Below are 11,460 nucleotides of genomic sequence, written 5' to 3' on the forward strand. Positions count from 1 at the left end.
CTTATAAGTTATAACAAAATTTTAAAGGCACTTTCTACATTTTTTGAATCGTTTATTGGTTTGTTACTCATTTGAATTTCTTGTCTATCTCTGACCTACATGTCATGATCTGGTTATTTGAACTTTTGATGGGATGAAAATAGTGAAAGTTCATTTGTCAGTACACACTCAGTATGTCATAGTACTGCCATAGTTCTATGGCATTTCTTTGAAGTTTCAGTGAACTTATTATTAAAGGCAATTTATTGTCCTGCAACATGAACTTAGTGCACAAGGCACATTTTTGTTTTTTCTTGTGAATAACTCAAAAATAGTCTCCGTACTAAACCTTATTGGTGTTATTTTTGAAAAATTCTGATGGCCGGCAATAATATCTTGTGAACTCTAGCCAACATGAATTAAACACACCGCTGCAAATTTAAAATCAACTGAAATGATGCATAGAATGTAACCTCCTAAGTAGACCATCTCCGGCAGAGCAAAAACTTCTACCGAATCGACATATATGCTCCGCACCCAGGCAGGCGGTCCAGCAGCAGCGCAGTTGTCGTCATCTGTAGGCACAGAGATGACGCCAATCGACAGTCAGGAGTAGTCGAGGAGCGGCACTCTGGCCGGAGCCGCCACGCATCCCTTAGCCAGCTCTGCTCTAAATTCTGAACTCTTAACAAAACTGTGAAACAAATCTCAGCTGGCTGTAATTGTGCAAATATATGTCAGGTGCAGGCCGGTCAAATGAGGGCACGGGCGAAGAACAACATGACCAAGAGACTGTCCCCATTGGGCCACAAGGTGGAGGGGAAGCAGGCGAGGGTCGAGGCGAGGCAGAACTGGCGGGCACTCTGGTTGGCGCGACAGGTGGAGCGCATCCGGAAGACCGAGCGCATGTCGTCCCGGTTCCGGTGCTGCAACTGGTTCATGTGCTGAAAACCAAACAAAATTCAGATTGCGTCTGAAATGCAACCTGACTGAAGAAGCCTCAAGGTCTCAGTGCAAGCTTCTGGGACAAGACGTACATGAAATTATTTGAATCAATGTGTTGTAGGTGTTGCTTTACTCTATAATCTGTACAGTCTTAATGGTTGTGACCTGAGATTCAGTAGCATGTTATGAGCTAGCGGTAATGTCTTGCTGACTAATGTACTCGGAACTTTAAGTCATCTTTTCTTTAAGCTTAGTGGTAATTCTAGAAAAAAGAAAAACATCAGGTAATACTATGATCTTTTATCTTCACACTTATTGGCACTTATTTTTCGGTGTTATATTTTATCTCACTACTTTCTGGTTGCTTCCTAGCTTTTCTTCAAGAACAAATATTAAACTGTGAATTCATTTGAGACCTTGCCATCTTATAATGAGGAATCTATAAGAGATTGTTCAGTTCATGTGTCTTCTCACATTTCCATTGTGGGGTTTAAATTGTTTTAGGTGAAATTGTGAAGGGGCTGTGACATGGTTGATAACATTCAAATATGGAATTTTGATAACTCATTTATGTGCAAGAGACCAGTAGATGGTAGGATGCCCTGGATATTGATTCGGTAATACCGGAAAAGAGTCTTCGGAATTGTATAGCTATTCTATCCGAGTGGTAACTGGGATAGATGTCGATGATGTACTAAATCTAGGTATATTGTAGGAGATCTCATCAAATTTAAACTCACGCAGTTTATGGAATGTATTCAAATCATTGCACATATATGTGGATTGAAAATTTAAGCTTTAAAGTATTTGAATTTTGAATTCTAACAAGACGTGCATTGCACGTGCACACTTACTAGTACTACTATATAATAGCACTATCCAGACCGTAGGCTCGCACAGATCCTACAGGTTTAACGCATTGAATGCATTTAGCGTGATCTCCAGAAAATGGACGAAAGAATCGTGGGCCCGTCGTATTGCCGAGAGCTACAGTAGGAATATGGCAGAAAGTAGCGGACCTGACGGAGGTGGACTATTAGCACTTGTTGGAAGAAAGATCCAGGACCTTGGTCCAGAATTTTCCCGTCCATGGAGATGGAGATCGAGAAGGCGGCGATGGACGGCGGCGCCAATGGCGATTCCCCTGTAGATCTGGTGTTTCAGGTCAGCGGCTATGGTCTCCCCTTCCTGCACCACCCCTCCCCCTCCCCTCTACCACCCTTGCTTTACTGTGGGCATCCTGCTGACGGCTCCCCGGCGTAATTGTCGGCGGCGTCCATTCTTTTCTCATTAGGTTCGTTTCCCCCTCCCCTTTCACAGGTAGTTCATCTTGCCGGAGGGTGTGCCCCTCACGACGATGCAGATAGTAAGAGCCAGCACGCCGGCGGAGTCTGCAATTAATCCACGAGCTCCCGGGTGGATTAAGTGGATATGTTCTTCTGATTGAAACCTTGGTCCAGCTTAGAACTATACAAATCCCTCCCGTGCCGGCTTGCTCTATTTAGGTTCTCTAATTCATCTCCGGGGAATGGGATCGTAGTTGGCATTGTGAGTTGTTTACCTTTTTATGAGCTCGTGAGTTGATGGACCGCGGCGTGGAACCGGACAACGACGGGAGTATGGACAATGGTCCAGTGGAGTGTGGGGAGTCAGCAGTGAAGCCGGATCGAGGTCGCCCTTGTGGTGTTCATAAGATTAGTTAGACCAAAGTAGTTAAATTTAGGTTGCCTCTTGTCTGTTAAAAAAAGAGTAATACTTCCATGAGGTAAACAATGGGTGAATTAGTCCCTGTAATCATGTCGGTATGAATTGGTGCTGTATCAGACAGGAAGGGAAGGGTATTGTATCGTTCTCCATGCCCGGCAGGGTGCGCGAGATGGAGGGGTGGGGTGTGGTTTGGCCATTCACGTTTGTCATCAGCGGCAAGATCGCCTGTGAATTGTCTTGGTTTATGTATCTTGGAGCGGAACATCGGTTCGCGTGTGGTAAAACAACCAAAGTTGTTTTGGTCCAGATTTTGTGTTGGATCACTGATTTATGGATATGTTTTTTTTCACACACAGTGCGTGTAGGCGCTAATCCGATGGAATGAACACCCCGTCATGGTAGGATGAGGGCCCTCGAAAAATCCATAAGAGGCTTTGCGAGACCGGAGAGGGACAGAGAGGAAGTTGTTAAGCCAGAGTTAGGAACTACATCGACTCGTCGATAGCCTAGGAAGGTAGGAAAGATGCAACAGTGTTCCTGGACACCAAAAGAACACCTGCAGTAGACTAGCGAAAAATACGATTTGCATTCAAGTGTGATGCTTGTATGAGCTCATGATGAGTTGATGTTGTAAACGTTGTTGCTCTATAACTGCTTAGTTGTAATGCAGAGCTTGTTAATGCGACTTGCTAATCTTTCTTGGTAGCTAGACTGATTGACTAGACATGGTTGTGCACTTGCATTACTAATCTACAGGAAACATATGAGGTTCAAAATTTGAATGAGGGAACAACGCTCGGTCCGCCTAGTCGCTACAAGAGGCCCGATGAGAATCTAGTTTAATCGGAGGAGCAATGGCACCTTCAATCAGCTGGGAAAGCTCAGGGGTACTCACGTCAAGGTTGGCTTGGTCCACGCCTGATGCAATTAGCAATGAGGTGTTCTCGCAAAAAAGAACAATGAGGTAAACATATGTCATTGCTGTTGTGTTGCTTTCAACCTCATTTGGTCCCTCCATTTGTGCTGATCTAATTCTTCTTGTTGTCAGATATACTTATTGAGTGAGGGTGGTGGCTTGCCATGAACGGCTTAAGCACGGTCCAGGTGTTTCTCACACAAGGTCCAAGTTTCCTGCCATGCAGACCGTACAGGACCAACGGGCTTCTACTGCAGTAAATGTGAAGCAGATGTGGGCCTATGCACTATTCAATACTGATTTCATCCAAGCAATACAAAGCGATATACAGCTAGCGGCTTAGATCCCTATGTAGACCATGGGTTTAGATAATGAGAGCATATGGTCGTACGAGCCATATCGAATTTCCGCATACAAAGGTTAATTATTAGAGTGGGTACTAAAACATATTCTATTTTATAATATGTTTTATTGTCATCTTCAGATTATGTGCCTCACTAAGAGAAGGCACCCAAAGATGAGGGAAGAACACATCGTCATATGTGGTCTATTTTTAGTTTTCGCTAGCAAAAGAGACAGTGCATTGTAATAGGAGAAACAATACGACATATGCCTGTAACCCAATAATCATGATTCAAGACCCCAATAGATCCATGTCCTTTATTTGAACACGGCATCCCATCTCTCTCTCCCTCCCTTCCTCTCTACCTCTCTCCCTCCCTCCCTCCCTCTCTCCCTCTCTCTCCATTCCTCTCTCTCTCTCTCTCCATAAGATGAACATCAACTTTCCTTTTTCGATGCGATGTTTTGTTGAGGCATGCATGTCTGGTTATTGATGGTTTCTTTTGTCCTCAATCTGATTTTCATGAGGTGTTCATTTGCAATACGGATCGGCCTCGGTATGGAAAAAGACGGATTGTGTGTCATTGATTAAAATTGCACCACAAATATAATTTTAAAAATGTTAAATAGGTAAAATAACATTATATTTAGATCGTACACATGGCAATTGATTAAAATTACACCATAAATAGAATTTTAAAAGTTAAATATGAATAACATCATATTCAGATTCTACACATTTTTATAATCAAATTTCATATATGACAATTTAAAATTGTAGTTATGGTTTAAAAGATATAATTTTTTTGAGCATTTGTTGAAAGTACATGCGGTGCCCCCATGTGTGGTTTTGGTAATTGATGACATTCTCTATGAACTAATGGTTGCATTGAGTTATATTTGAAGGATTTGTCCATAGGCTTTTCTTGAAGTCCATGTGTTGGTTTCGAGGAGTTTATGAGTTGACCAAGGTGCTATTAAGGAATTATCCAAAGATTGGTCATGTGAGTGTTGAGCTTATTGCAAGCAAGTTTTGAAGAAGAAGATTGTGTGATCATTCATGTCTACCTTCAAGACATCATCCAAATGTAGAGAGTTGGAAAGATTCAAGGTCGATCAAGACTAAGTCAAGAGTGAATCAAGTTGATCAACATACAAAGCGTACAGGATGTACCGAGGGATCAAGTGATCCCATCGTATGGCAAGCATTGTCCATTACGCTTTGTGTACTAACCCATGGTCTTCGTGAGAATTCTTTGTGGGGTTAGGTTGCGGTGTGCATGTTCAAGTGATGCATCATGAAGAGATCAAGTGCTGGAAGATTGCCGTCCATTGTGGTGACAATGGACTTGTGAAAATGTGCCAAAGAGTGGCTCACCCATAGTGGAGTATGGGGGAGCAATCAACTAGTCTTCATTGAGCGAACACAATCAAGAAAGGTGGTCCAACTTGAGGGAGTCAAGATCGTCATCATCTAGCTCAAGTGGACTTCGTGCAAGGCAAATGTTTTCCCTTGATAGGTTTTATATTTTACCGGTCTCATGGTGATAGTTTGGAGACCGGGTTATAGGATCGATAGCCGTACTATCAAGGGGGGCTCTCAAGTGAGTAGCGTGATCGTATCGTTTGTCCAGAGCTCAAACCATTGCATCCTTGCATCATCTTTCTTGATTCTTATTTGTATTTTCTTTTCAGGTTTTAGATCTTGTGGTTATCTTCGTGACAAGCTCTAGTACATCAAAAACGGATTTCATATGCTTCTTCTATCGCGTTTTCGGTGTTGGAGGTTTTACCGGTCTTCCTCCAGGAAGGGTTCTCACCATTTTTTCATGGGACTTTTCTAATTTGCTTCTTATTTATATTTCTATCAAGATTGTGTTAGCCCATGTCGTTATCTTTCCAACAAACTTGGTTTCGTTGAATTCGGAGTCCGTTTGCAGAAGTTGTGGCAGTTTTGGTGTTCTGAAAAGGCTGCAGCGGTACTATCGCGGATTGAGCGGATTTAATTTTTTATTACCGCTCCAGAGCGGTACTACCGCGGCTACTACAGTGGTAGTACCGCTCCGACCAAAGTCTCGTATTAGGTCCAGCGATGGTAGACACAGATGTATTTTTTTAGTACCGCTTGCAAGCAGTAGTACCGCTACCCTTCGCGGTAGTACTGCTATCCCTAGAGGTAGTACCGTGAGGACGAGCAGTAGTACCGCTCCGGCGGTTCTACTTGCCTTTTGCCTCCTCGCTGTTGTTTTTCAAAGGCTACTACCGCCCTAGCAGTAGTACCGCTCCTTGGAGAGGTAGTACTGCTGTGTGCGGGCTGTGAGCTAACAGTTGGATTTTTCCCACCTATAAAAGGGGGCCTTCTTCCCCAATGAACCTTATCCTTTGAGCTCGTGTTCTTACCCTATTGTTGACCTTCTTCGAGCTTGCTATCTCTCAATCCCTCCATGGATTCTTGCTAGTTTTGGGGGGAAAAGAGAGAGGAGATCTAGATCCACATTCCCACCAATCACTTTCTCCTCTATGTGAGGGGAACCCCTTGGATCTAGATGTTGGAATTCTTGGTGTTCTCTTTCTTGTTCTTCCTCTCATTTTCCTCCCTAGCATTAGTTGCTTCGGTGGGATTTGAGAGAGAAGGACTTGGACACTCTGTGTGCCCTCGCCATTGCATTTGGTGCATCGGTTTGAGTTCTCCATGGTGATACGTGGAAGTTACAAGTTGAGAAGCTTATTACTCTTGGGTGCTTGGTACCCTTGAGCTTGTTCCTCTTTGGTGTTTGGGCTCCCTAGACGGTTGGTGGTGTTCGGAGCTCAATCGTTGCGGTGTAAAGCTCCGGGCAAGCGTCGGGTCTCCAATTAGGTTGTGGAGATTGCTCCGAGCAATTTGACGGGTACCGGTGACTGCCCCCAAGGGTTTCCAAAGTGTATGGGTTCGGTGACCGCCCCCAAGGGTTGCCATTTGTACAAGTTCGGTGACCACCCTCAAGGGTCCCTTAATGGAATCACGACATCTTGCATTGTGCGAGGGCGTGAGGAGATTACTGTGGCCCTAGTGGCTTTTTGGGGAGCATTGTGCCTCCACACCGCTCCAAACGGAGATTAGCATCCACAAGGGTGTGAACTTCGAGATACATTGTCGTCTCTGCATGCCTCGGTTATCTCTTTCCCGAGCCCTTTCCTTACGCACTTTTCTTTGTGATAGCCATATTGTTTCTTGTCATATATCTTGCTATCACTTAGTTTTTTATCTTGCTTAGCATAAGTTGTTGGTTCACATAGGTGAGCCTAGTTGTTGTAGGTTTTGTGCTTGACAAATTAACCGCTAGTTTTATTACGCATTTGTTCAAGCCTAAACTGTAATTATTTTAAAGCGCCTATTCACCCCCCCTCTAGGCGGCATCCACGATCTTTCAATTGGTATCAGAGCCTCGTCTCTCTTTGTTAGGCTTAACTGCCTAGAGAGTAAAGATGTCGACTAGGGGATTAGGATTCTCTAACACTCTTAGTTCCAATGGCACAAATTTTGATGTTTGGGTGATTCACATGCTTAATCTCTTAAGGGTCATAGACCCAAATTTAGAGCGAATTGTAGATATGGGTTTTTCTCCTCCAAAGGATCCCCAAAGATTATCTTTATAGGATGAGAAAAACTCTTATTTCAATGCTCAAGCTTCTAATGTGCTTTTCGATGCTTTGAGCAATGTAGTTATATTTCAAATCATGCCGTTCCGGGAGGCTGATGAGTTGTGGACAAAGCTTCAAGATAAATATGGTGTGTCCAAGATTTGTAGGGATGATTGGTCTCCCTCCACATCCGTCTGTGTTGCCTTCTCAACTTCTTCTACTTCACCTACATGTGGATTGCCACAAGGTAATGCTACGGTGAGTAGTGTTGGTCATTGCAATGATGATACTGCGTTTGTTCTTGGTGATCCTTCTTCACTATCTTACTACAATGGTCTTTCTTTGGACTTTAACACTTCGAGCACCTTACATGTTTCACATGCTTGTGTTGATAGTCCTTGCATATCTTGTAGAAATTGCTTGACTGAATCTCATGATGATATGCTTGCTATATCTTGTTGCCACGATAAAAATGCTTGTATTTCCTCGAGTTGTTGTGCTAACAATGTAGAGGAAACCCGACACTCCATGGAACAAGATGTGGTTTTAAATGGTGCTTCAAGGGATCCTACATCATCATCTATTGCGGGTTGCCTTATGGCCAAGGCTTCAAAGGTATCTCCTACCTTGAACCCCAATATGTCGCTTGTTGATGATGTTGATGCTAATAATGATGAGGATAATGATGAACAAAATGATAATGTAGCTTCCTTAAAAATTAAGGGAGAAATTATTTTTAGAGCTGTTCATAAGAATAAAATTGCTCATTCCAACTTCATGGAAATCATGTCTATTCCATTGAGGGCAAGAAATACATTGAGGAGTTGGAATCTCATCTTGAGGAGAATGAGGTCACCATTGATAAAATGGAAGGTCATGAGCGTGATTACGCTAATGAGATCGCGGACCTCTCTCAAGCTCTTGAACTTGAACAAACCACCAAAGAATCTCTTGAGGAGACCTTTGCTCTAGAATTATCTAAAATAAAGGAATCTCATGATAGAGCACTTGAGGTGGCCAATGATTTCAAAACTAAAAATGCTAAGCTTGAAGTTGCTCATGCTAAACACCTTGAGGATTTTGAGCTCCTCGAAAATGGCTCAAGGGTCATCAAGGGTGAGCTCATCAAACTCACCGAGTCTCCTAATCAACTTAAAGATTCTTATTTAAAAGAGCTTGCCAAGTTGTCCTCTCCTCTTGTTGTTAATGATGATGCTTGTGCTACTAACTCTATTAATTGTGAAGCACTCTTTTTGAAGGAGAATGTTGAGCTATGGGCTCAACTTGAATTGCTATCTAGCACTCATAGGAAATTGGAAGAAAATCATGTAAAGCTCACAAGCTCTCATGATGATCTTCTAGTATCCCATAATGTGCTAAAGATAGCTCATGAGGCTATGATTATCAAGGTAACATCCAGTGAGTCTCATGTGGATACTAACACTAATTCAGGTCAAAATGCTATCTTGCCATGTGCTAGTCCTCGTAATTCATCTATGCATAACATTGGCACATCTTGTGATGAATTGCTTTCCTTGCCTTGTTTCTCTAACGATGAAGGATATACTTCCTCTAGCACTTGTGTTGATACTAACCATGTAGAGGAAATCAAAGAGCTCAAGGACCAAGTCACTTCTTTGAAGAAAGACTTGCAAAAGTCTCATGAAGGGAAGTCCACACTCAAAAATATCTTGAGTGTGCAAAAATCCCCCAATGACAAAGGTGTACTGCTACGTCTTGAGCTTGCGCTGGTTTTCCTTGAAGAGGAAAGGGTGATGCAGCATAGTAGCGTAAGTATTTCCCTCAGTTTTTGAGAACCAAGGTATCAATCCAGTAGGAGGCTCCTCACAAGTCCCACGAACCTACACAAGCAAACAAAGAACTCGCAACCAACACGATAAAGGGGTTGTCAATCCCTTCATGGCCACTTGCGAAAGTGAGATCTGATAGAGATAATATGATAAGATAAATATATTTTTGGTATTTTATAATATAGATGCAAAAAGTAAAGATGCAAATAAAAGTAGATTGAGAGCTTATATGATAAAATATAGACCCGGGGGCCATAGCTTTCACTAGAGGCTTCTCTCAAGATAGCATAAGTAATACGGTGGGTGAACAAATTACTGTCGAGCAATTGATAGAAAAGCGAATAATGATGAGATTATCTAGGCATGATCATGTATATAGGCATCACGTCCATAACAAGTAGACTGACTCCTGCCTGCATCTACTACTATCACTCCACACATCGACCGCTATCCAGCATGCATCTAGAGTATTAAGTTCATAAGAACAGAGTAACGCATTAAGAAAGATGACATGATGTAGAGGGATAAACTCAAGCAATATGATATAAACCCCATCTTTTTATCCTCGATGGCAACAATACAATATGTGCCTTGCAACCCTTTCTGTCACTGGGTAAGGACACCGCAAGATTGAACCCAAAGCTGAGCACTTCTCCCATGGCAAGAAAGATCAATCTAGTAGGCCAAACCAAACCGATAATTCGAAGAGACTTGCAAAGATAACTCAATCATACATAAAAGAATTCAGAGAATATTAAGATATTTCTCATAGATAAACTTGATTATAAACCCACAATTTATCGGATCTCGACAAACACACTGCAAAAAGAGTTTACATCGAATAGATCTCAACAAGAGAGGGGGAGAACATTGTATTGAGATCCAAAAAGAGAGAAGAAGCCATCTAGCTAATAACTATGGACCCAAAGGTCTGTGGTAAACTACTCACAACTCATCGGAGGGGCTATGGTGTTTATGTAGAAGCCCTCCATGGTGGATTCCCCCTCCGGCAGAACGCCGACGACGGCTCCAAGATGGGATCTCGCGGATATAGAAGGTTACGGTGGCGGAAATATTTCTTCGATGGCTCCCTGGATGTTTTCGGGGTATGTAGGCTTATATAGGAGGAAGAAGTACGTCGGTGGCCGCTCGAGGGGCCCAGGAGACAGGGGGCGCGCCCAGGAGGGGTGGGTGCGCCCTCCTATCTCTTGGACGCCTCGTTTGCTTCTTGACTTGCACTCCAAGTCCTCCGGATCATGTTCGTTCCAAAAATCACGCTCCCGAAGGTTTCATTCCGTTTGGACTCCGTTTGATATTCCTTTTCTTCAAAATACTGAAATAGGTAAAAAACAACAATATGGGTTGGGCCTCCGGTTAGTAGGTTAGTCCCAAAAATGATATAAATGTGTAAAATAAAGCCCATAAACATCCAAAATAGGTAATATAATAGCATGGAACAATAAAAAATTATAGATACGTTGGAGACGTATGAAGCATCCCCAAGCTTAATTCCTGCTCGTCCTCGAGTAGGTAAATGATAAAAACAGAATTTTTGACGTGGAATGCTACCTAGCATAATTCTCAATGTATTTTTCTTTAATGTGGCGTGAATGTTTAGATCCAAATGATTCAAGATAAAAGCTTATAAAACATAAAAATAATAATACTTCGAAGCATACTAACAAATAATCATGTCCTATCAAAATAGCATAGCCAAAGAAAGTTTATCCCTACAAAATCATATAGTTAGGCCATGCTTCATTTTCATTACACAAAATACTCCCATCATGTACAACCTCGATGACGAGCCGAGCAATTGGTTCATACTTTTTAACGCGCTTCAGCTTTTTTCAACTCTTACGCAATACATGAGCGCAAGCCATGGACATAGCACTATGGTGGTATATGGTGGTGGTTGTAAGGACAAAAATGGAGAAGATAGTCTCACATCAACTAGGCGTATCAACGGGCTATGGAGATGCCCATTAATAGATATCAATGTGAGTGAGTAGGGATTTCCATGCAACGGATGCACTAGAGCTATAAATGTTTGAAAGCTCAACAAAAGAAACTAAGTGGGTGTGCATCCAACTTGCTTGCTCACGAAGACCTAGGGCATTTTGAGGAAGCCCATCATTG

The 11,460-nt window shown here is 42.5% G+C and overlaps 1 long non-coding RNA gene across 1 annotated transcript; it reads left to right on the top strand.

Annotated features, from left to right (window-relative positions):
* The first annotated feature begins 1,898 nt into the window (after positions 1-1,898).
* On the top strand, positions 1,899-4,195 carry LOC123041461 (uncharacterized). Its single transcript, XR_006418525.1, has 3 exons — positions 1,899-2,088; positions 2,245-3,595; positions 3,680-4,195. It is a non-coding gene; the product is annotated as an uncharacterized lncRNA (long non-coding RNA).
* Positions 4,196-11,460: the final 7,265 nt, after the last annotated feature.

This window comes from Triticum aestivum, chromosome 2B (genome assembly GCF_018294505.1).
Source record: "Triticum aestivum cultivar Chinese Spring chromosome 2B, IWGSC CS RefSeq v2.1, whole genome shotgun sequence".
NCBI classification, from domain to species: Eukaryota; Viridiplantae; Streptophyta; class Magnoliopsida; order Poales; family Poaceae; genus Triticum; species Triticum aestivum.